Genomic DNA, 25,348 nt, shown 5'->3' on the forward strand with positions numbered 1-25,348 from the left:
CGGCGGCGGCGGCGCTCGGCGGTGCCCTGAGTCACGGCGCGGCGCCCGGCGCGCTCGCACGCGCGCTCACACGCGCGCACCGCGCACCCGCGCGCGCACCGCGCCTCTCTGACATTCCTCGCGGGTTTTGCCTTCTTTTCACCAACACGGAAGAAGTTAGCAGCACCTCCGAGCTCGCTGCATAAAATCACAGCAGTAATAAATTAGAAAAAAAACGAAAAAGGAGAAGGAAAAAATAAAAAGGCCTGGCGCTTCCCAGCCGCCCGGCCCGCCTCAGGAGAGTGGGGCCGTGGGGCGTCCGGAGTTTCGTTCGCCTCCCCGCCCTGCTCTTTTACTTTAAAAGATGAAAGAAGGAATGTCCTTTTTCGCTGCTTCTTCTCCTTCTCCAGAGCTGCTGCCGCTGCTGCTGGTTAATTGCACATTCAAGTGGAAAATTTTCGGGAGTCAGCAGAAACATTGTATCCAAAAAAGACAAAGTCGCAGTTACAGCAACACCGAGGAGATTGTCCCTGGAAAACTTCCTTTCGGTAGGAACCGTAGAGTTATTTATTTATCTGTAACGTTTTACAGAGATCTATTCCACAGATGTCCAGAGCGCTGATGTTGAGGGCCGGTCGCAGCCTTTGTTCCCAGAAGGAGCGTTTTCAAAGGAAGTACACTTCTGGGGGGAGGGAAAAGTTATACAGTGCCGCTTTTGTAGCGCAGCTCGAGCAGCGCGGCCCTCCAAACAACTAAACAAAAATAATGGCGAGAGGCGAAGCAAAATGGGGAGGGGGAACCCGCGCGCTCCTCAGCCGGTACAAAAGTCCGCGCTGCTACCTCTGGCAAACATAACGCTGCGCAGGAGCTTGCTCCTCCTGAAATCTGGTTTAAGTTGAATGGTGTTACAGTATAAAAATATTTATGAAACAATGAAATACCAGCCACCCATGTTTCTCAGGAGAGTTGTTAACTTATTAGAAACAAGTGGCTGCCTTTGATAGGAAGAAATGAAAAGTGACCTCCAGAAGTGCTGGAAAGTTAGGGAGCAGTTATGTTCTGCCTTTTCAGAATATAAGTGGCTCCCTGTATATATGTATAATGCATATATACACACACATATGTGCATTATATTTGTGTATAATTTTAAAAAAACTCTTAATTTTTGAACACTGTCTGAGAAAGAAGGTCCAGAAACATCAGATTGTGCAGGCGTTTTCTGATATAAAATGTTATATATAGGAAAAGTAAGCTGAAATGGCAGAGCCTCAGGGAAAAAAAGTAACCATGCAGCTGTATGGCTCTCTAATAGAAATGTATTTACTTGCCCTTAATGCTGATAAAGCTTGGAAACATAATATTGCCAGTTACCAGTTTCAGAGAGATATCTTGATAAACGCAAAGTTTGGAGATGTACAGATAAAATGCTGTGTTTGCTAACTGCACGTTGACTTATTATGCGGTGCATCCAGTATGGAAATATCTGTGGGAATGCCCCTTATTGGAAAAACTGAAGTACTACCTGCCATTGAATATGAAAACAAAACAATTACAAAGTGATTATAGTAACATTATGGCTTAACTTTAAATTATGTAGGACTTGTCATATATCCCTAGGTCGGGTATGTGTGTCTGTAAGATACGGTGTATTCTATCTCTATAAATAGTTGGGGAATACCATTACAGGGATATTGGATTGTACTAGTGGTAAGATGGTGCTATCAAAAACAACACAGAAGTGATATTAAATTTCTTCTTTGAGGGAGGAGGAGGGAAAGCTTGCATGTTTGTGAGGTTGTATATTAAACATGTATGCACACTTTATTTGGAATAGAAATACAGGGATTACTGCAGTGCGCGTTCTTTGAGCATTAATTGAAGATTTTGTGTGTGGGTCACATTGGTAACTTGCATCGATTTAAAATCAACTTTTTCAAATTATTTTGATTTGAAGGTCAACTATTTTGAGGTGCATTTCTTTTTCACCTCTGCAGTAAAATGGACACACTGCACTGCACTGATTTTGAGTAAGTCACAGTGTGTTTTCTATACTAGTAGGGATCTGCATTTTGTTTGATTCAGATTTATATCGGCAGATCTGATCAAGCAGAAATTTTAGATGCAAATGATTTATCTCTGTTTTTCAACCTAGCAATCTAGAAATACCTACTTCATTGGTAAACACATATTAAGAGTATTTTGAACATCGATCTTAAATATGTCGTTTTGATGAGGTAAATATTATTTTTTTTACACCCGGAAGAGTGTAACAAGAGCTTTTAAGATTCAAATTACTGCTTTATATTCTGTATAGTTATTCAGTTATAGCGCTGAATGGGATGTATGTGAGCAGTGAAGCAGAGAAAAACCGTGGTTTGACACGAACCCTAGTGAAGACAACCTCTGCTAAAGGAGTTTAATTAAACAGCTGAAAAAAAGGACAACATAAACTTAATTGTGAACTAGACTCGCCGTGAATTTCCAGCCGAGAAATGATAGTTGTGATGTGGTGTATGTGTGAGCACGCGTGTAACATGCTTGGTATAATTTGTAACTAGCATTTCTTTTTGTTGTTTCTGTTGTTGCTGGACAGTGTAGTGGTTTTGGATATTGCTAAAGTGGTTTTTAGGCTTTGTTTACGACTGAAGAAGTTAAACTGAGTAAAGTCAAATACAGAGGAAGAAAGAGCTCCTGCTTCTTTCTTTTTAAACTACCTTTGTGGGTAAAATTGTAAGCAGTCTTTTCAGATAAAATATAGTGGAAAAGTATGATGTAGACCTCTGAACCTATAGAAATAATGGGATGTAAGTAAAGAATCTTTTACTTAATAAAAAATGAAAGGTAAAAATAGCTGTGTATTGTAATATAACTGCCAGCTTCCAATCTGTGAAGTAGGATGGTTACACAGTTGGAACAATTTCAGTAGAAATAATCTGATTTTATTGAAAGGTGCCTGAGGTTGTTTTCAAAACATGATCTTGCATACAGTTTTGAATGTGTGTGTTCGTGAAAAGATTGCCTTCAAACGCTGCTTTCTGAGTGTATGACTTTGGACTATGCACACGTGCGCGCACACATGCTGCTTTTTAATATGTTATTTCTTCTTGACATTAATATTAATGTTTTATCTTTCCGGAGTTAGCAAAAACCATCCCTGTGTCTCTGAAATTATTCTGTTTATTTAGGAAAAATACAAAAAAGATATTTGTTAGATGCAGTCCTTGCTCAGGTTAAAGTGACGAAGATGACTCATGTGCATAAACATTTGCTGGATCAAATGCTAAGATATTTACAGCATATGCTTTATATACATATTTAGTATGATACTTGATGTATAACAGAAGGAAATGGGCGCTGCTCTGCATGCATCTTTTCTTAATAAAAGAATATCAAATTTGATACATTAGGCTTTTTAAAATTTTTGTGAGGGGCTTTCAGTTTTGCTCTTAATCTAAAACTTGCAGGAAAAATTATCTTAAAAGTTGGTTGCCCCCTCCATTTGTGCTCTTATCCACAGCCTATGCAGATTCAAGGTGAGGACTGACGTGGGTGTTTTTTTGGTTGTAGTTTTTTTCTTTTTTTTTTTCCCCCTTCCTTCTCTTGGTGTAAACTCAGATTCATTCCGTTGACTTCATAGCAACCTATTCTGTATTTACCTTGCTATAGTGAGGATATAAATTGGCCCTTTAAATATTATTTTAGAATGCCCAGTTCTTCAGAGGACCTATGTTGAGTGTGAGAGGAATAATAGTTATTTAGTTCTGGGATTTGAGATTTTAATTACTATTTTGTCACTTTGCAGCACTGTACTATTAATGCCTCCTTCAAATAGGATTTTTTTATATTGCTAAACTACAGTCATTTATTATTAAAAAATGTAAGTGCGTTTCAACTAACTAAAAGAACCTAGAAGAGGTAAATTATCTCCCTACTGGAGACTGCTGCTAGAGATTTTGTGGCAATGTATACAAGTACTGTAAAACTTAAATTATATCTTGTGATATATGACCAGATTAATGACTTTATTTATTGTGAAGCCAACTGACTCTAAGCCATACTGAAGACACTTCTTTAGAAGAAAAATTTCTGTAATAAATTCCTGCTTTCCAGCCATATCTTACCCTCTGTTCTTGCACAAAACTCCTTTTGACTTTTGCAAGTGGAACAAGGATGGAATAATATTTCCTGGAACAATTTTGTGTTTGGTTTTAATGATTGCTCATTTCCAAAACATAGGAGAGTGAAAAGTTGCAGACTTCCATCCTTTGAGGCACCAGCTTCAAATCCGTTCCTCAGATTTGTCATGTTAAAATTCAACTAGGACTTTTCTGATTCGATCCTCCTGACCTCTCTTGTTTTTTTTTTTTTTTTCCTTTTACTGTGAAATCCTGATCCCTTTGCAATCCCCATGAGTTTTGCCTTGTTATTAATATACCCAAGACTTCACTGTCTGTGTTGACGTAGATTCAGTAACTTTGAGGCTGTTTCAGGTTATTAAAGTTCCCTCAGAACTAGATTAATTTTAAAATACTAGGAGTGGAGGAGTGTATGGGGAAAGTAGAGAGAGGTTGCTAACCAGCTTGTGTCAAAATCTGATTTCTAACGACTAATTCGAAGTATCTTGCACAGGAAGTCTATGAATGTCTTGCAGAGCAACTCATCATGTGCTACACGCACTTATTTGTTAGATGAATTTGTGTCGGTGCCTCAGGACTGCTACGAAAACCCGCTGTGTGTGTAAAGCATGGCAGAAGCTTGCCCATTTGGGGCAGCACCACAGACCCCTTTTCCAGGCTTTCCAGCTTGTGCGCAGGTTTCTCCGGGAGGGCCCATTCTGCTTTGGCGCCAGTCCAGTGAAAGGTATCACCTCCAGCTTCTTGTTCTTTGTCTTCTAGTAGCTGTTTACTGGAACAGCGCGATTACGACGTCCACATCCTGTTGGACGTTTCCACATGGCCTTCTTAGATTTCTCGCTCTTATTAGCTCTTCATTAAACTTTTGAATCTGACATAGTCAGTGTGGTGGCAGAGGCATATGACTGCAAAAAGGGAGTTTATTTGTTAGTGGGTCAGAAGGTAGAACTTGGAATCTCGGAGTGCTGGGGGGAAGGGGAGGAAAGTTGAGGATTATGTGTAAAACTATTAAAATGCTATTGACTGGGAATCTAAAACAATGACGAGTGCTGTTGTTTTTACAGATACATAAACTGAAAACTGCTGCTAATGATGGGAAATGTTAATTATGTGAGAACATATTGAACTTATATTCTCTGGCATGAACTTTTTTAAATGCATCAACTGTGCTGCCTTTTATGCGCACAGCTTTCTAATTATCATAATTCAGTACAGCTCTGGCTTTTGGAAAGAGTTCAAGTGCAATCTCAACTTAACATGAAAGGAGCTTTTTTTTTTTTTTTTTTAAACGAGAATGTTCAAGAACAATTTGAGAAGATAATCTAAAAATGCTACATACTTAACTGGGTAAAAGTCAGAAAATAAATATGTTCCCATAACTGCCTATCAAAGCAGAACAGATTATTAGAACAGAAAGTTATCTATTTTTCTCATTATGTCTTTCACACTCCTACAAAACACAACTAAAGCCACATTTTCATAATTGGATACCTTAGACACATCTACTATGTATCTACAGGCAATTGTTTTTCTGTCAATTTTTGAAATGATAAATCAAATGGATTACTATATTGCCATTAAAAGACTTTTCCTTAAACAGTACATAAGTGACAAAAAGTGTTGGTTTGTTTTTAAAGTCAAAAAACTCTTTCATGATTCCTCTGGTATTAACCAATTGTGTCTCTGTCATGTATTAAAGCCCCCTTGTAAATCTTTCTTATCTATCAGTATTCACACCTTGCCTACATGGAGCTTGCGGGGTTGTAAATACCAATTCTTTTGAATGCTTAAGGGTTTTTTTTTCCTTTTTTTTTTAAATGAAGTAGAAAATTAACTTCTACTTGAAATATCCATTGAAAGATTTTTATTTTTATATGCAATCAAATCATTATTTCTCTCCCTCCCATTCTGCCCAAGATCTAGCTGGAAAAGGATTGGATATCTAATTTTTTTTTCATATACTTGTATTTTCCTTTACTGCAGTGCATGCTACATTGCTAAAATGCAAAGAAAGCCCCAGTGAAACAAAATGACTTCATTTGAGCTGGCACTTAAGAGCAGAATTCACTTCCATAGTGCTGAAATAAAAGAAGCCAAGTGTTTTAAATAGCCACTCCCCTAGGCCAGAGTGTTTTTAGAAAAGCTCATTGTCTGGATGGGCGCTGTAGCAGTATGCCTGCCTCTGCTAAATCTCCCCAACCGGACAGCTCCATTTCTAAAGTTGACATCTGGTTTACTCTTTGTTCACCTGTTTAAAAAAAAAATGCAAATAGCCGAGCGCGCTATTGCCTTAGAGCGCCGCAAAAAAATAAAACTGCTGTTGACAGTTTGTCAAATAGTGCTCGCAGCCGAAGACTGCGGTAGCCTATTGTTATGCCAGCAACAGGCAACAGAAGTTGTGGCACCATATGGCTAGTATATGCTTCAGATAAGCTATCTGTTAATTTAGCTTATCACTAGCATTTTGATATGCTTCATGTTTGAATCGCCAACCAGTATGGCCTGGAGTGTTTTTGGTGCCAAATTATTCCTTAACGTTAGAGACGTCACAGTTATTCCCTTGGTGGAATCTCTCTTCATTCATTCACCTCATGGTGTCCTGGAACAATAGTGATTATTTTTGGAATTATCTGGTCTGTTTTTTCACAGGGTTCTCTTTCTGTGGAGAGATTATAATTCAGGAGTGACATTTTGCTTTAAGGGGAGAAAATGTCAGAACAGACTATGGAAGAAAAACTAAATTCATAGAGGTTTAGAGACTGAAAGCTTCTGTTGTGTGCATCTTGATTAAAAATATTTATTGTTTGGAGATAAATATTAATGGTAGAAAGGAAAATCTTTTTTCATGTTTAACTCATGACTACTACACATGTGCCTGTTATTTTTTCCTAAAACTGTTTTGTGTCTTAAAATAAGAGGCAAAGCTCTGAAAACAATTTCATTTTCCACATCCCGTATTTTACCTTTATTATTTTAGCAAAGCAATCTCTAAAAAATTATGTATCCATTTAGCAGCTGCTCTTTAAGAATTTGTCATGAAGATCAACAGAGAGGGAAGACTCCATGGAAGTTTTTTCATCTTTTCCTTCCCCCGTCCCCCCCCCCCCCCGGTCCCCCCCGCTTTTTTCTTTTTCTTTTCTCTTTCCTCTTCCCTTGGCCTAATGTATTGTGGGGCAGCAAGGAGTCTCACCCATGAATAGGGCCTTGCACTGGGAGCTGCGCTGATGTCGCTAGGGTCGGATCTGGACGCTGCTCCCTGCCCCACCGCGCGCTCCTTGCTGCCGGGTGCCCCCGCAGCCCCCAGGGCACCGCGTGCCCCGTCCCGCACGCGTGGGGCCCTTGCTGCCCGTGGCCCTCGCTGCCAACTCCCCTTGCTGCCCACTCTGCGCGCTGGGCAGCCCCGACCGGGCTCGCCTGCGCCCAGCTCCTGCGGGCTGCCGTTTCCCTCTGCTCCCTGCCCACCTTGCTGCTTTCCCTGCCAGCCCTGCAGCCAGGTCTCGCTGCCCTGCTCGCGGTGCTCATCCCCCTTCCTTGGTGCTGGCGATGGCTGTTGGGAAGAATGCGCTGCTTGTTCTGACACAATGCCGTAGGGCTCCCCGGTGCCTAATGACCGAGCCGAGGGCCAGATTCTTGCAGAGAAGTTTGCAGTTGACTTCTAAATCTGTGCACTGACACCATTTTTCTGGTAATGAAAGGAGGTCAAAGAGAAGAATTCTCTTTCTTGTCCCTTTTCAATGTAGCAATGAGGCAGTTCAGAACAGTGTCCGCTCTGCGAGGTCCCCTCCTGCTGTGGGCAAAGCGGAGGCGTGGGCAGGCACAGGGAGCTGGAGGCGCCAGGCCCTGCTCCGCAGGCCTGCGCGGTGCCCCTGCTCGTGGCGCGGCACTCAGCGCTGCTCCGAGGGGCCCTCGTGCCCCTAGTGAGACACGGCCCATTGGAATTATGTGCCTAAAGTCGCTCTGAGCATCGCCCGCTTGGTTTAAGATATAGAGCACTTGTCCGTGGCCTGTCTTGTACTTGAGAACAGCTGGGTGAAAATATTTTCTGTCCTGGCTTAGTGCAGATTAGACAAGTGATCTCTCACACTATCTCCTGTGTTGGAGAGGAAAGAAAAGGGGAAGGTGGGGAAGGGTAGGTGTTCAGGCTTCTGGTTCTCTGTAAGGCATTTACACGTCTTCCCTACAAGCTATTGCTATATGCCTAAAGGTGAGAGGCAATTTTCACTCCCCTGACCTTTCTAGTTATCACCTGTAACGTGTGTGTGGACATTTTGGACTGATGCGGCCATTAAAATGCAACAAATCTGTAAAGTGACTTTCATGTATTTGATTTTTGTGGGTAAACTTTAGAGCTTCCGAACTGCTATCTACTTGACTGGGCTTTCTTAACATTTTACTTGTTCTGATTATTGTTTTACAACAGTAAATCTGTAGCTCTGAATGATGTGTGTTTTGCTCATTAAATATACTGCTCTGGACTTGCAGTAATTTGTTTCCTTGCTTTGGGCCATGTTTACTACATTCTTATTGACTGGCTATACTTAAGCTTTTGAAGGGGCATATCTGAAAAATGTTTTTAAAATACACTGTGTCCTTTACCAGTTCACATGTGTTACTGGTAGTTTTTTGTTGGTGAGACAATAACTTGATCTCTCAGATCTCCCAAAACAATACAAAAAAGTAATAGAAGGGTAGTAGAATTGTCATATTCCTGCAATGCTTGGAAAATTAATGAATATTCTGGTCTCTAGGATGTTGGAAACAAATTAAAGAACCCTTTTTTAGGTAGCAGGCTGCTTTTAATGGTTCCTCTGTATTAAGGAAAGTACAGTATTGTAGGTTATTTATTTCTGGGCATGCAGTACAGGGTGAAGAGCCTGCAATTCAGCTAGCAATGCTTCTGTGCCCTGAGGTAAACTCTATTTCACAAAGGGAATTTTGATTATGGTCTACTGCTCTGTAGCATAGCCGAGGCTTCAAGAGGCAAGTGGTAAATGCTACCAAAGAAAAGCTGGATAGGAGCCACTGACGTCATCTAAGTAAATCTGCTGTAGGACTATAGCCATAAAATGACTGCCAGCCACTGAGCGCACTTTGGCCTTTTCTTGTCAACTGTTTTAACTGCCCATTTCTTTTTTTTTTTTCCCCAAGCAACATGCATTTTGTTTTCTTTCTCTTTGTGCTGGTTGTGTGCATGGTGGAATATAGAAATGCCAAGCTCGCCCAGCACTGTCCATCATACAGAAGGGCCTGCAGATTGCAGTTCAGAAATTAAAAAGTAAACCAGTACTTTTCCATACATGTGCCTAGCAGAATTCAGCTGCCATCTCAAGCCCTTTTTGAGGTGCAAGGATTTGGCAGTTCAGATTACAGCATACTGATGAGACTTGTGTTGTGGGCAAAAAGCATTTTGATGCACTGGAGGGCTTGCTTTCCTCTGGAAGAGCTAAAGGCAGAAACGTGGCTGGTTGTGCATTCTGAATGAGCACAAAAACGGGTGCATTTCTGAGCGCATAAGATCCAGGGTGTTGGTCGTTGCTTTCAGAAAGACCAAAGAAGACCCAGGGACCCCTGAGACAGAATTTTGTTGTTCTTTCAAACACCCCAATCTATTATTACCAGCTGATCTTTGATCATAGTTAAAGAAATAGTGTACGTCATCAACAACACTGGAATTTATCCATTAAAATATTTGATATTTGTGTACCCGAAGCTATAGCTAAAAGTATATATGATAACCCACCTGCCCTCTGCTTGAAGTTCAGAGATGTCAGGGCTGTAACAAAGATAGCTGTTTCTTTGACAGTGGATTCTGAGTTGATTGTTAACATTCACTTGAAAAGAATTTCAGAAATTTTAACATACTTTTTTTTTTTTTTTTTTTTTTACAAAAAAAGCACATGGTAAAACATATTTGTAATTATTAGCCAGTGTGTCCCTTGACAGTATTTATTTACTTGATTTATTTACTTTTTTACTTCAAAATAAAAATTAAGCATCACTCTGACTGTTTTTGAAGTTTATGAGTCTTATGATCAGAAATATATTAAAACCAGTATCTTATCCATGAATCATTAGATGAGTCAGTTCCTGAAACCACTACAAGCCTCACAGTTCTTGGCTACAACTGAAAGCAGGAAATCCAGGCTTCAATAACTTCCTTTCCCAGTACTGGCTATGGCAGTGTTAGTGGTTAGTATATGCTGCTTTTGTAAGCAATAGGAAGATGTATGTCTGAGGAACAAAGGCACTCGAGTCAATTTGCTGAAACTGTTTATAATTTGTGGTCTTGATTTGAATGTCAGGATATATTGGCATATACTACATTCCACGCTGCAATACATTTTCCAACAGTGATATTCAGAATATGGAATAGAGGGAACACACTATGCACAGTTCTTGGACAAATCCCATCTCAGTTTACCAGAAAAAAAAAAAAAAAAAGGAAGAGAGTTTTAGTGATATCATCAAACTGCTGAATAGTAATGGGAAAGAGAATTGAATACATAGGAGTAAAATTGAAATGTTTATTTAGCAGTTACTTTGTTTTATGCTTGTGCAACAAACTATTTTTATGCTGTTTCAGTGCTCCAAAAGGACTTGAAAAAAAAACATCCCAAACTTGGAACGTGTAAAACAAAAACACATGATTTGTTTTTCAGTTGTTTTTTTTTTTGTAGTGAAAACTGTTTGCCTCCTCATAATCAAGGACACATTGATTGTCTCTGTGTCAGCAGGGCAGCGCTGGCTGCAGCATCTGCCCCTTTAAATGTGGAGTGCCTGCACACTGCAGCAGCTGCTCGAGAGCAGGCACTATTTACCTTTTTGAGCTGCGGGGCCGGCCTCACGTTTGGTACAATGTGGATCTTCGTGTGTTTATGCCTGGAAAGGATTCAGCCCTGTGTGTTTTTCTTAAATATTATAAAAGATCATTTGGTATCTTGTGCATATTATTTGGTTAACTCTCTAATTAATTAGCAGCATGTAAAAGCCAAACCTACATTCTGTAATTATTCTTTTTGTTCCTTCCTCCAAAAAATAGTCTGTTTATAACAAACTGGAAGCACAAGTATTGAGAGCAATGAGGTAGTTAGGCACTGCATAAAAAAGCTATTTTTAACAGTGTTGATTAAAATAGAATAGATGAAGTATATTCAATATAGATGAAAATCAAATACAGAGCTCTTCATTTAAACAGGCCAAATGGTTATTGTGTATTAGGCAGCAAGGTTTTATCTATTAGATAATACATGAAATCACCTTATAAGCAACCTACGGGCTGGATTGCATCTTAGCTGGTGTAAATCAGCGTTGCTAAATTGACCCCAGTGTAACTAATGGCTGCTTAAAGGTTATGGTGATCCCATAGTGATGCACAGTCTGGTCCTTCTTGTATGTTGTATCTGTCAGATGGTATAGGCTGGGAAAAAAACAGAGGATCTGCACTGTCCTGCAGGCAGCTGAATGCTGAGACCAGTTTTAATATGGAGACATGTGCCCTGAGAGAGACTTTTTCCACCTCCTTGTTCTGCCTGAGAAGGTCTGTGTTGATGGGAAAGACCGGGAGAGGGTCAGCTCCTCGCTCAGGCAGCGATACCAGAGTTTCTGAGGAGTTTTCAGTTAGAGGGCGAGGTTGCCCTAGGGGAACTGGAAACACCGTTCTCTCCCGGTTGGTAGGTGTGCATCAACACTTTTTCTGAATGCTTTTCCAATGGCCCATGCCAGTCGCTCATTTTTCCCACAGGAGTGGCCTGTGTGGCCCTCAATAGCCAGTAAGGTCCATCCTGGGATAAGCCGTGAGGTTTATTTTTGGCAAAATGCAGCAGTTCCTGATGTGTTGCATCGCAAGCTGCTCTGTCGATGTGGAGGGATCAGGATGTCTCTTGGAATACTTAAGCCATTGAGCCATGAACAGGCAGATAACACTAAAAAAACAACAAAAAGTAAACGGGGTAACTGATCTGCAACTGAAATTCTGTTTTTGATATTAAACTTGCTCAGGGCAAGATCCTTAGCCAGGAGCAAGGAGGTTCCCAGGGAAGCAGGTATTTTTTCTTCCTCTGCTCTTGGCTGGTTCTTGGAGCCTTGTTCGTAGGGGCCCTGCTAGGGCCCGGGCTGTTTGTGCACCCAGGAGAGATCGCGCAGCTCGTGGGTGTCCTGCCTGCTGCAGGCAGCCAGATATCAGAGCTGCAGGGTTTGCAGCGATCGGCATCACACGACCTATTGTGGATTTAACTCACTGCATTGTAATTAACTTCTTGTAATAACAATAATTACAATAATTAACTTACTGAAATAACAAAGATGTCCTTCGCGCTACTTTTGCATGTTGCTTTTGGGACAGAAATTTTCTTCTTTGTTGTTTTTTTTTTAATGAAAAATGGAGCACTTTAGCAGCAGAGAATAGCCGTGAATTTGCACGGGATCAAAGCATACGTAAAAGACATTGTTCATGTCTGTGACCATATGAAGGGCAATTTTCTATTAATTAACATTAAATAACTGATTGTTTTAGAACAAAGAGAACATCTTCAAGTGGAATAAGCATCTAAAAGTTTAAAGTGGGTTATAGTCATGGTTGCTTTCATTTATTTTATTCGCAGAGAAACGTAAATGATTTAATATTGTTTCCAAGTTGCACAGTCCTGAACATGGGAACTGTAACGCGTAAGAGCTGTATTTTTAGCAAGTTCATACTCTGCAGATGTGTATGAACTGAACATCTTTGTGTTACTATCGATCCGAGAGCTGCCCTGTTGCTCTAATGCAGATTTTGGTGTGGAATTAGAGGCCTGGAGCTTTGAATCGCTTGCTGTCTGTAGACCAAGTCATTGGTGGCTAGTGATTGATTCATTAATTAAAATCAATTTAAATGGATTTGTAAGCCTCATGTAACAGATTATCTTATTAACAGCATGAGAAAAGCAGTGTGATCTGCAAGGAATGTGTAGCTTTACACAAAATGTAGCATGATTTTGACGGGAGAATTTTGTGAATTGCTGTTGCTCTAAGTGCTCTATGCAAATGGAAGTGCCTTGCCTTAAATCCTACAGTAAACAGACTCTTCCTGTTGAGCATGTTCCTTTTTTTTTTTTTTTTGGTAAGCCTTCTCCAAAAGACTTGACTTTAATATAAATGTGCATGCATGTGCTTGTGTTTGTGTACATGTTCATGGTCACGGAGGCGTGTTAAGTATTGCCCTGAGTCTGACATATTCTGATCTTTGAAAGTCCTTTTTTTTCTTGAACCTCTCTCTCGTTCTGTTAGAAAAAAATCTCAACAGCAAAAATCATTTTCTAAATTACTGAAAACAAAATGACAGAAAGAACATCTAATGCTGCTTAATCTATGGCCCGGCTGCTCAGCAGTGCTTCCTAGAGAGGATGCCTGGGACAGCTGGAGGGGCCACATGGGCAGAGGGGAGTTCTGGCAGAAGTGAAAGTGCTGAAGAGATGGCAAGAAAAGCCTTCCTGGCTGAGACACGGGGGACTTATCTTTCTTCTTTGCATTCATTTTATAACTTCTTTTTGCGTAGAGCTCTACAGTGAGCTATTCCTGCCAGTTATATGTATTATGTTCCTGTGAACAGGCATCAAGAATATCTGTGCCAGGGTCTCGGCAAAATCAATGGGAATTTTGAATCCAGTTTCAAACGGAGCAGGGCTGTTCCCTTGAAATTATAGGCTTGCCCACAACTTTTCAGTAATCTCAATAATGCATGTACTCTCCAAAGTGATTTGCAACCCAAGGCTACTCCAGTAAAGGAGATTTTAAATGGTGCACGCTTTGTTGTAGCATCTGTTCTGCACTTATTTCTTTCCTCCCTAGTTCATGCTCTCTGTGCATTTGTAATTAGGGACCAAACTGAATTAAATTATGAGCTCCCTTTTTGATTGCACCAAAGCTCATTTCACTTCACGTTTCCTCTGTAGTGTTGCAGACATGAAAGAATCTATAAAAATGGACAGTAATAAATGGTTGCTATCAGTTTAAAATTGCTAATGACCTTTTAAAATGTGCACCGCCATAACATATTTATTGCCTCGGAGACATCATCCTTTCAGTGCACGGGTAATTCTTTAAAGCAAAATGTTGACAGTGAATTTTGTTTGTTAAATAATCCTGTCTTTGGCAGTACGAGTTACAAGTCTTTAAGCAAAAAACAGCTTGCAACCGGCTTGACTGTGTCAAGACGGTTTTAATTGGCCTTGGTGAAATTAAATGCATTGCCTGAAATTACACAAAGACGGTCTCAGCTAAGCTGGAAGGCTTTTTTGTCACTTGAGGAAAATTGATTCAGGTGTTTGGGACACGTTGGGCTAAAACAAGTGCAGTAGCTACTCCTTTGTCCTATAAGAATGCTCTGTAGCAAACATCCAGGGTGCTCCCTGGTCCTCTCTGGAGATTCTCTGCTTTCTGACCCTGGTGGTTCCTCTGCCACGGTGCTGGTGGGTCTGCTCCCTGCCGCCTGCCTCCACTGGCGAGAGGAGACTGGCAGAAGCACCGATGGATGCCAAAGCCGGCCCACCAGCAGCTCGTGGGAGCCTTTCGCTCCCCGAAGGGGCTGTGCCGCTTCCACCGGCAGCTCCGGGACCCCCAGGGCCGGGCCTGCGGGGCAGCTGCTCCCCTACGGAAGTCTGCAGGCGGGGAGGAGCTGGCTCGCCGGAACCGGGCCCGGAGTGCTGGCACTGAGATCGTGGGGATGCAGGTCTCGGCATCACGGACACGGCTCTTGAGCCTTCACATACCCCTGTGCGTCAAGTGGGAGGAAAGTTTTCTTATTGTAATGTACGTTAGCTCTTTTATTGGCATGCCAGGTTGAAATGAGAGGGTTTGGGCATTAATTATTTGTTTTGTTAGCCCTTTGGCGTGGAAAGGAGCAAGGACACCCCCCAGCCTTGAAGAATTGTGCTGAGCAGAAGCATTTTCTTTAGAATTAACTCAGAGAACAAGGCAGCATATGTGCAGAATGTAGCCCCGCATTGTGGTGGGTTTAGAGAGAGGTAATGCTGGGGTGAGAGTCCTGTGTCCTGACTCTCAGCCCTTAGCTTTAGTATTAAAGATTAAATGCAAAGTGCCTAGTTTTTTTCCTTCAGCTACTTCATCTTACACTTCCAATTCCTCAGCTGTAGAATCACAATTTCAATTAATTGACTTTCTTCAGTTGAATTTCTACCGTAGGATTCTGGCTAAGAGGAAAAGGACATTGTTGGTAAATAGCTTTTAAATAGCATACTGCATAACCCTGCCATTATGACTTCAGGGAATATTTTCCATTCCACATTTGTCTATAATGTGAATCTTAGTAACATTTGTCTTGTATTAAGGCTGCAAAGTTTTTTGTGTGTATGTTGCAGACCTCGTGAAATGTTTTTTATTCTTAAAAATTATAAATAGTTCAGTTAGCTCAAATATCCCTTTTGTAAGCACATGCTTCTTTATGAAAGAACATAGTTGTGGGGCACTGTTGTATGAAATGTAATTGAGTTGTGCAGTAATAAAATTTCCATGGTGTTTTATATGAAGGTCAGTGGTATGCAATTAACTGCTGGACTGGTGACGGATGCTGAGTAGGAAGTGCTGCTGCCCTAGACACTAAATATAGTAATTAAGCTCAGGGGCTAGTATTAAAAGCGTAGAAAATACATGACTTTGTCATTAACAGCAGATTTGTGATGATGTTTGGTTTAACAATACTATATTAAATGTAAGCTCATGCCTTAATTTTATGCTTGCAATTTACAGTTTGGATGTTCAGAGAAAGCCGGTTGTTATGAAGCTTTTTGGATGGGGTCTGAGTTAAGAGGATTTGATACTTAATTTCTGTACAGATTTTTGATGCTTGCTGAGACCACTCTTCCTAAAGGAAGCTTTTTACTTCCCTGTGCATTCAGAGGAGAGAGCGGTGTGCCTCAAAGCTCCTAGTGGGAGATTCTGGTCATCTACCCTCCATGTCTAAACCCACATGGAGAATGGAGACTTACTTGGCTGAACAGTAAGGAAATAAGGAGTTTATTTGGGTGGTTGGGAAATGGTGTCATTAGATATGGAAATTCAGGTGTGAGTTTGAGCGAGGTCTTTCTGTTTTAATTAGTGTTTAGAAAAATGGTATGAAGCAGCCATAACGTTAATGTTTGTTTTCCCCCTTTACAACTACAGTCCCGTGAATGAAGCCTGCCAGTTCCTATTGTGCTCAGTTCTGCTGCAGGCCATAATGCTGACTTCGATAACGGGAGAGAATTTCACATGTGCTCTGTGGTAGCCTCCTGTGCTTGCAACTGTCGTGGTGCTCTTGTTAGGGTGTGAGGCCAACAAGCCATAGCTGCGAGGAGCACAGACTGACTATGCTGCTGGAGCTGAATATAAAACAATGTGAGGGTGAAGACTGAGGGTAAATGCTGTTTCTGCAGAAATCAAAGTCACAAGTGATTCACAAAGAGTAGAGCAGCCTCCACACACTGGCAACCAGAGCCCAGAAATTAAGGAAAATTCAGATTTATCAAATCAGGTTCCCTCTCCACCCTTAACCCTCCAATTTTAATCCCATAGATTTCCTTGAACTCATAACTCTCTTTACAGTGACTTCCAAAGATAGCTAATGCTTTTGTTTCTCCCCTCTTTTTCAAATGTGCACATTTCACGGGAGGATCAGTTGATATAAAAGGGCCAGTCTGCCTTGTCTTAGTTCATCTTTGTAAGGATGATGGCTTGGAAAAAGGAGAATGGTTCCCCATGGAATGCTGTTGCTGTAGGAGGCATTAAAATCTGTTGTGATTCCCTGAGGCCAAGTCCTGTGGGAAATTGTGAATTAACATTTCAACACAGGACATGCAAGTGTTCGTGGATGCTTCAGTGGGACAAACCTTTCAAGTCACGTTTCAGAGTGTATACCATTCCCTTCTTGGACTAAACATAATTAAGTTAATAAAATATTGTAGATTTAAAATAAATAGAAAGTTTAATATTCTGCAATATATATCAGTTTCTATTGTTGAATGTCATTGGATTAGAGCTTTTGTAATCTGGTGCGTTTAATCTGTGTGGGTTTTTTTGTTGCTACTGGGAAGAAAGGTGATCACGCAAATAAAGCACAAGGCAGGAGACATTTAGAATTGGTGTCTGAGAAAGAGTCATGTGAGGAAATTGGGAGAATTGTTCATTGCTCAGATTCCTAATGTCGGGAAAATTTGGGAAACGGCAGGGATGATTTTATGCAACCCATAGCACAGGTATATGCGTCAATATTTGTAAAGTCCTTTTGATATACCTGCATACAGAGTGCCGTCAGTATAAGGCACTACATTGTCTCTGAGATGGAGATTTCCCTACTTTGCTTTATGCAGTTTTCCGTAATTGGCTTGGAGTGGTGAGACTGAGTGTAATTAAGTCTCATAATTAATTAATATGAAAAAGCCTATGCAAGCACAGAATAAGTATTTCAGATTTCATGATTTGTTCTCTTATGTAAAATTGAATTAATAATACCTTGTTACTTAATGCTGGAAGCAATAATTGGGTAATAGTTACAGAGTGCAGAGTGCTTTATTATGAAAATTTATGTAAAGAACCGTTTATAGGCAGTGAAACTGATGCATAGGTGTCAGTGTTTGCAGCAAAGTTGATGCTCCTTTGAAGTAACGTGCTGAAACTGTTGTACCCCAGGACTAGAAGTACCACCAGGCCAGCCTTGCCAAGTAAGGCTACTCACAGACTGATTACACTTCTTGGAAATATTCTTTGGAGGACTTTTTTTTTCTTTTAATTTAAACAAGAGTTTAAAACATTCTTACTTAGAGGTGTAATAACAATCATTTAGATTTCCTACTACAATAATAGTCCCCAAACAGGCTAAACAATAATATACATTATTTAGGACATATAATCCCTGAGCATGTTTTATGACAAACTGCTAAGGAACTACTTTGGTGTGTAGCAATTCTGGATCTGTAAGCATGCGTCAGGTTACAGAGTCGAGGGTCTCTTTCCGAGCATGGCCTCCCAGCAGCTTTTCATTCTCTCTCTGCCTTTGTAAAATCGAGTACAGCTACGTGGCGGGAGGATGTTCACTGTTAGGTACTGATGTAAACGCAGGGCTGTCTGCAAATGTATCTGCAGCGAGCTGTGCTCCCTGCAGCGCAGGATGGGTCACGGGTGCCGCCTGGCCAGCGGTGTGGCAGCCCCCCTCAGGCAGGCAGAAAGGAGAAGGAGTCTAGAGCTGAGCCTTTCCCAAAGAGGGCTCCTCCTGAGCACCTCCACAGCTGAAGTAAGTGGTGGGGACAGTGGTCTCTGGTGAGATGTGTTTCATTACAGCCACATTATTAACATCAGGGAAGCAGCTGCCGCTGTGTTAACATCTTCCATTTTGAGGGAAACTTTTTCTCACTCCAAAGCACAGAATGAATGAATAATCCAAGATAACTAGGGGGAGATGCTTTGGAAGCCTGAGGTACAGGCGTATGGTTTCACTGCTGTGCCCCTCCCCGGCCCTGCAGTGCTGCTGGCACTGAGGACAGCAAGTGACCGTACGCAGGTCTTTGTTGTTTGGTGCTTTTCTGACAGTAATGCTTGTGCAAGGGGTGGGCAGCTTGTGCAGGCAGCATCTAACTGCTGCCTGGAGAGGTAGAGAAAACCAGGGACATGGCCAGAATGGTGGGGGCTGAAGCTTTTCCATTAAACAAGCAATTCAAGCCCATAACCAGACCAAGCTCTCTGACTTGACTCTACCAGCTTTACAAAACTGAAGAATGATGGAGAAGGAGACCAGAGCAGGAAGGATGAACCTGAAGGAACTAGCCTTGCAACCGTTGAGCAATAAGTATTTGTAACTGGTGGGAGGCCAGGCCTTCGACAGCACCAGTGAGGATCTGCTGAATGGAATCTGCCCGAGAGGTCGATGGCAGCCTGGCCCTCGTGGCTCTCGGAGGCCTTCCCTGCGAGATCGGCCACGGGCCTGGGCAGGCAGTGCCAAAGCTCTTCATCTGCAGCTTCTATAGCCCCACTGGTATTGAGGGTTAAGTGAAGCAGTGATGCAGTTACCTAGTGCTAACTTCAACCAATAGAAGTCTGCAGAACTAACTTGAAAGGGGAAATACAGGATAGATACTTCAGAATATGCCTCCTGCAGATGCAGTGTTATTGATATCTTATGACTATTCAGTGCAATTTTTTGTAAATGCACCACCTTTTTGTAAGATTTGACAGAGAAAAAGCAGCATTCTCTTTTAGTGTAAGCTACAAACTTTTCCTCTGAGAGCTTACGAGAATGTTTTCATACTTAACGTTTCCTCTCTTTGCTATAGCTCATTTACCAGTTTGACTCACCCAAGGAAAATAAGCTGACCCTTTGGCTGTAGTTGTCAAATAGACAAGAGGAGTGTATCAGAAAAAGAGCAGGCAAATTTAAGATGTAAACCATTCTGTAGAATTAGGCAACATGCTTAATTCTACAGAATGAACTTACTGGTTCTAAGTAATGCAAAAGGTGAGAATCAAAAGCCATGTGTGTTTCTCTGCACGACTAAAAAAAGGCAAGAGAAATACACTGTCCCTGCTATAAACTAGGAGAAATTTAAGGTAAGCTGTTGTTCATAGTGAAGAAGTGGCAGCTGCTGAGTAGTTAAATCTGCAGTTGAACTGCCCTTGTATATGAGATTCTTGTTGTGTCCCCTCATAAAAAAAAATTTACCCCAAAAGGAAATCATATTTCTTCTACAAGTGGAAGGCTTGGAATGCTGCCTTGGTAACTTTTTTCTTTCAAACCTGAAGTAGAGCTAGCTCACTCCAGAGATGTGAGGAGTTCACTGAATTTTTTTGAGAGAGACACAAACATAAACAGCAGGGGAGAGAGGATTGCACACAGGGTTTTTTTGTTTTCCCTAGCATACTTGTACTGCTGTACATGAAAGATTTTTTAAAATCACAGTAGAATTTAGAATGTACTTAATATTTAATTAGGTCTGTTCCTATTCAATTTTGGCTTTGCCGAGTTTAATGCAGAAGTCAAATGACTCTTGGAGACATAAGAAAAACAAATGCCTGGCACTTTTCCCTACAGGGCTGAATGTGAGTCAGTATCTCAGAAGGCTTCTCAATGGAAAGTGAGAAAATAATCTTAATAAAAAAAATACAAATTATTCAGATGAACAGCTTTTAAATTAAGCACATAAATATAGTAGTTGCCACAATGAGAAACTTTTCCTAACAGTTTTGGCAGACCTTAAGTTAAAAATAAAGACTGAGAGGTAATTACTATTATTATTATTGTTATTACTATTATTATTACTACTACTGTCATTTTTGTTTGTGCTGCATTAGCATTAAGCGGTCCAAATAGGCATCCAGTCTCTGCTGTGGTCTGTTGTAAGGAGATAGTCTCAGCTCAAAAAAACTTCCTTTTTAAATGCCCAGGCCAGGCAGAAGAGAGGCTGAATAAGACAGAGACAGAGTCTCAAGCAAGGAAGGTCAGAGCCCTGCTCAAGTCTCGCAGGAACTCCTGGCCAGGGATGAGGTTTGCACTTCTGCAAGACCAAAACAAGCTCTTGGTGTCTTCTTAGAGAGATTGTGCTGGATTCCAGTTAAATAGATCTTCAGGAGGAGGTCTTGGGACTTCGGGATACTTCATTACTTTTTCTTCTCTTTCCCTCCTCCCTTCTTTAGCAATATCCACTCCCCCCCGGCTCACAGAGTGCACCTCCCTCTCACAGTTTGTCGCCCGTTGCGGAGCATGGAGGTGCAGTGTGCAGAACCAAAAGAGGAAATGTGCTGATTTTGGCTGTTGACCAAAATGACCTCATTTCTTTGCTATTGGAAGTTTGTGCACTTTTATAGCAGGCAGCACAGTTGAAAATATGATTGCCTCGTTCATGACATGTCTTCATTGAATAAAATGCTTGGCAGATATTTAAATGCTTTATTTAAATCCATTCTAGTAGTGGAACATACCTGGTAGGCATAGGAAGCTGGATGACCTATGGTCAGAGAGAAAGAAGAGATGCTCCAATGTTGGGGCCAGAGGAAACAGAGGAAACCTTCCACTATTTGAGGATGAGACCCTGAGCTTTTAGCATTCCACACATGCACGTGAGCAGAGAAGAGATAATGTGACCCTTGTGCCTTGCACCTGGAGCTTGTTCAGCAGCTCCTGCCCTCACCAGGTTGGGGAAATGACCCCTTGCCCCTCTGTGGTGCAAGATCCAGTGACAGAGTGGGCAGGTTGTCCAAAGGGAGCCATTGCCCTGTGGGAAATTCTGCAGGGAGTTGCCTGCTAGTGGGGAGCTGCTGTCCCTCTCTTGCCCCAGAGGAGGCCTGAGCCTCTGGAAGCTGCTGAGTGATGCAGATGTATCACTAAATGAGATTACTGTGGGACATGCTTTGCCTTTGGCTTGCCTAGAGGTTCTGATGGAAATGAAACCTGCTAATGTGAAAGGATCCAGCAGTCTGTTAGAATGATTTTAAACTTTTCCATGAGAAAGAGGGGAACATTTTGAATTGATGATGAAATTTCAGGTGACAGTTAATTGTTCATTTCTTTTATGTTAGCAATCCTGAAAAAGTTAATTATTCCAGGTGGTAATCAGAATATGGATGGAAAAATAGCTACCTAGATGCAAATGTTGATTCTGTGATTGTATCAGAGGTATATGAATGTACATGTACGTTATAGTCTCCTAGAAATATGTAATCTTCCCAGAAGAACCTGACTGCAAATCACAGAAATCTTCTTTTACTATTTCCCACCCCTCTTGAAAATGCTTTGGGTGTGCCTTGTGCATCAGAAAGAGATTGGCTTGTCTGAAGGCTTCATCCTGGAGAGCATAAAGGCCACTGCAGTAGTTTGGCAAAGGAGTTGAGCAATGTGAATGGCCTATTTCCTTTCACCAGCTTAATTGGGTAAGAGCTTTCTTGTGTCCAGCATGATTGATTCTCTTCTTTGATTCATCTTGCAAGGTTACAATTTTTGGCAACCCACTAACTATTTTGATTACTTTTGGAGACTGAAAATAAGGTGACAAAAGCAAATCTGCTGCAGAGCTGCAGATGTATTGATGGACCATTATCTTGCAGGAAGCTCTTTATGGGTAGACTTCTAGAATCTGCTTCAAGTACTGGAGAACTTGAAGTACCACGCCAAATGAGTAGTCTGCAATTAAATCCTATCAGGCTCTTCTGTATAAAGGCACTTGTAATAAGACATCACTGCTTTTGGTATATGAAATTGCTTGTCATTATATTTGTTTCAGTATAGATGCGAAGCTTTGAATTTCAAGAAGAGGCTCCTAAAGGTTGGTTAGGTTAGAGGTGAGCTGTTCAATCACACTATTTTAGATGTAGCTGTAAATAAATAATAACCTCAACTGGGAACTCAAACACTTGAAGTAACAGACATGCTCAAACTGCTTTCAGGTTAACTGAGAGTGCGCACAGATTTTTGAACGAAACAGAAGCACCATATTTAAATAAGTAATTTATCATATTGCATGCACCATATGATATGGCTATGTGATGTTTTTAAAAGAGAAAAATCAGATTATCTATGACTGTGTCACCAGATGGTGTATAATGGGCAATAGAATTAAGGATTACGAGACATAACTTTCACTCCTAGGTAACCTGACTGAAAAACCCCTTTGTGTCTTATGAAAACAAGATACTCGGGGACTGAGTGGATAGTGGAATTATTTTTTTCCCTCCCAGCAGAAATTCCCTTGACCAGGAAACAAGTTTACACATGTAGCTAAAGAAAGACGCATTTAATGCACTTAACAATCAAATGAAACTATTTCTACCTCACTCTTTATTGCTTTTCTTTTTAACATTAAAACAAAATTGCCATTTAAAAAGGCTCTCTCCCTATTAAAGTAATGTAACTAAATTGCATTAATTTCTGTAACTTTAACCTTGCTAGTGTTCTTTGTGATAACCAAACTCTAGAAGGGGAAGGAATAAAAAGATTATATCGTCCACTTAAAATGCAAGGCCAAGCTGTTAATGATTTGGAAAAGACATGAGTAATGCAATTTATTCTCTGTTTACCTACCTGAGTTGTGCACTGCTGTAAATCCTTGATTTAACAGAACCGCTTGTGAGAGCAGCATGAATCAGAGTCAATGTTCCAGTGAGGGGCAAGCGCAATGGAACAGGCTGAGCGGGCCAGCGCTTCCACCTCCATCTCCGCTTCCACTCTCAAAGCGGCCAGGTGCTCAGCTCTAATCAGGAGAAGCATCAGCAGGCAACAGCTTGAATGTCAATACCTGGATTTCAGGATCAACCTCTGGTTCGGATGGAGGGCAGAATTCCATGCCTGTTCCATAGCTCCTGCTGGGCTAGCTCCAGCTGAAGGGATGCCGTAAGGGACGACATGCAAGTTCACTGATGACAGTGGAAACCTTTGATTTATAGCTTTATTTTCTGACATCCAGAAGGTCTAAAGATGCGTATATTTTTGAAAAGCATGCAAATGTAAATTCTGAATGGACACTTCTGGTCACCAGAGAAGAGGCAGCTGCCCAGAGTGTAGGCAGCACTGTTTCTTTAAATTGATACATTCACATTAGAGAGAGACATTTAAATAATGCAAAGGGGTAAACTAGCTTGAGTTATGTGTGGTTTTAGCTGGGTGACTCTTCCAGCCTTTTATGGAAATATCTCATCTAAAGTCCTGCACAATTATCCCCAAGGGTGAGTATTAACCCCATAAAAGAAAGGGTATCTACAGTAACACATCAGACATTACGTATCTGTGTGACGGCTGTGGTTGACTTTAGCTGAAGATGGGGCTTTATTAGAGCATAATGCTGGGAGCTGGGTAACGGAAAGCTGGGTTTCCTTTATTCATGAAAGAGAGAAATTCTCGAGGCGAAGTGATTAACCCATAGCACTAATTAAGCACTCGCTTGGTTCTGCAAATAATGAGGCTCAGTTTTGTAAAGAAAAAAGAAAGAACCATAGTGGCCTAAATTTGCAGCCTGTGAGCCTGATCGTATCCACTTGCCGAGGGAGCTCCGGAGAGGAATTTGGCAGGGTCCCTCTCCACCCTTGTGGAGCGGCAGCGGGTGGCCTCAGCCCCATGCCTACAGACCCAGAGGTCCCAGAGCGCACGGTTGTCACCTCCTGCTGCTGGTGCATTTACTGCTGCCGCGTGGCCCGCCTGGAGCTCCGGTCTTGGGGGCTTGCAGAAGGGGCAGTGCAAGTCGGTGGCTGATATATGAGCAAGTTGCTTACTGACAGAAGCACGGTGTCGGGAAAGGAGTTAGCGGCGCATTGCGGGGCTGCCGTTCTCCCCGGGGCGGGCTGCGCGCTGCCAGGGCTGCTAGGCCTTCGCTGCGCTGTCGCAGGTTCGGGCCACTACGTCTGTGGTGGCCTCAAAGCTTCTTGAGATCAGTGTCTGAGAAAACACGACTTACAACGGGAGCAGTGAGCTGCATTTTGCTGCAAGTGGCACATCCCTGCCTCTTGGGCGTGTCACTCTACCCTCAGGACAAATGCTGGCCATTTCAAATATATTTTGACGTTTATCTGGAAGGCTACATCCACAGGTAGAATCCAAGGTAACAGCTACTGAACATCAGATAGCAGCAGTGGGCTTTAGTGTGTTAGGAAAAGAGGAAAAATATTGTCTCCAATTTAAGACATGACGTGAAACTTAAGGAGCAGTGAAGCTGGAATGAAGTTGAAAGCTAGCCAGAACATCAAAGCCTCAGTAATGCCCTGCTGCATCTAGGAGGGGGTCTTAAATAACTGCGTGACCTCTCGTTTGTCCAAAAAATGGAGGGGGAAATTCTGACCTTAAGGAAATTGTTGAGGCTTCTGACAGGTGGGAGCTGCTAGCACTGGGGTATCAGCTGCATTTAGCTTTTGGAACTGCCTTGCCTTTTGCTCTGGCTTCTCGCAGCCTGGGTGTTAGAGGCTAGGCAGGAGAAGCAGCAGTAACACAGATAGGCTGTAGATCATTTTGGGTCTTGGTATTTTGTATTAAATTTCTCTTTCTTCTCATTCATTAAGAAGTTTCTGTGATAGCTTGAACTCCCTCTTTCTCCCTTCCTTTCCTTTTGTCTGTCGTCTTTCTCCCCAACTGTTCTTCATTTTTCAAGCGATAAAACAGACAGAAATATGTAATTACAAAAAAATTCTTTGAACTTATAAAATGCAGGTTGCTTAAATTATGCAGTAAAAGGATAAAGAAAATCACAGAGCAATTTTAACAAATTGCCCTTAACTGGATTGCACAAACAAACCTCTCA

At 41.5% G+C, this 25,348-nt stretch overlaps 1 protein-coding gene across 4 annotated transcripts in view; it reads left to right on the forward strand.

Moving 5' to 3' along the window:
- The first annotated feature begins 419 nt into the window (after positions 1–419).
- TEAD1 (TEA domain transcription factor 1) overlaps positions 420–25,348 on the forward strand; it is a 140,641-nt gene continuing 115,712 nt past the window's right edge. For all 4 annotated transcript variants that reach the window (XM_026034651.1, XM_026034653.1, XM_026034652.1 and 1 more), the window contains exon 1: positions 420–527. The gene's annotated coding sequence lies outside the window, so the exon portion shown is untranslated. The remainder of the gene's footprint in view (positions 528–25,348) is intronic.

Source organism: Nothoprocta perdicaria, unplaced genomic scaffold (assembly GCF_003342845.1).
Source record: "Nothoprocta perdicaria isolate Ctin4 unplaced genomic scaffold, notPer1 scaffold_15, whole genome shotgun sequence".
Taxonomy (NCBI): domain Eukaryota; kingdom Metazoa; phylum Chordata; class Aves; order Tinamiformes; family Tinamidae; genus Nothoprocta; species Nothoprocta perdicaria.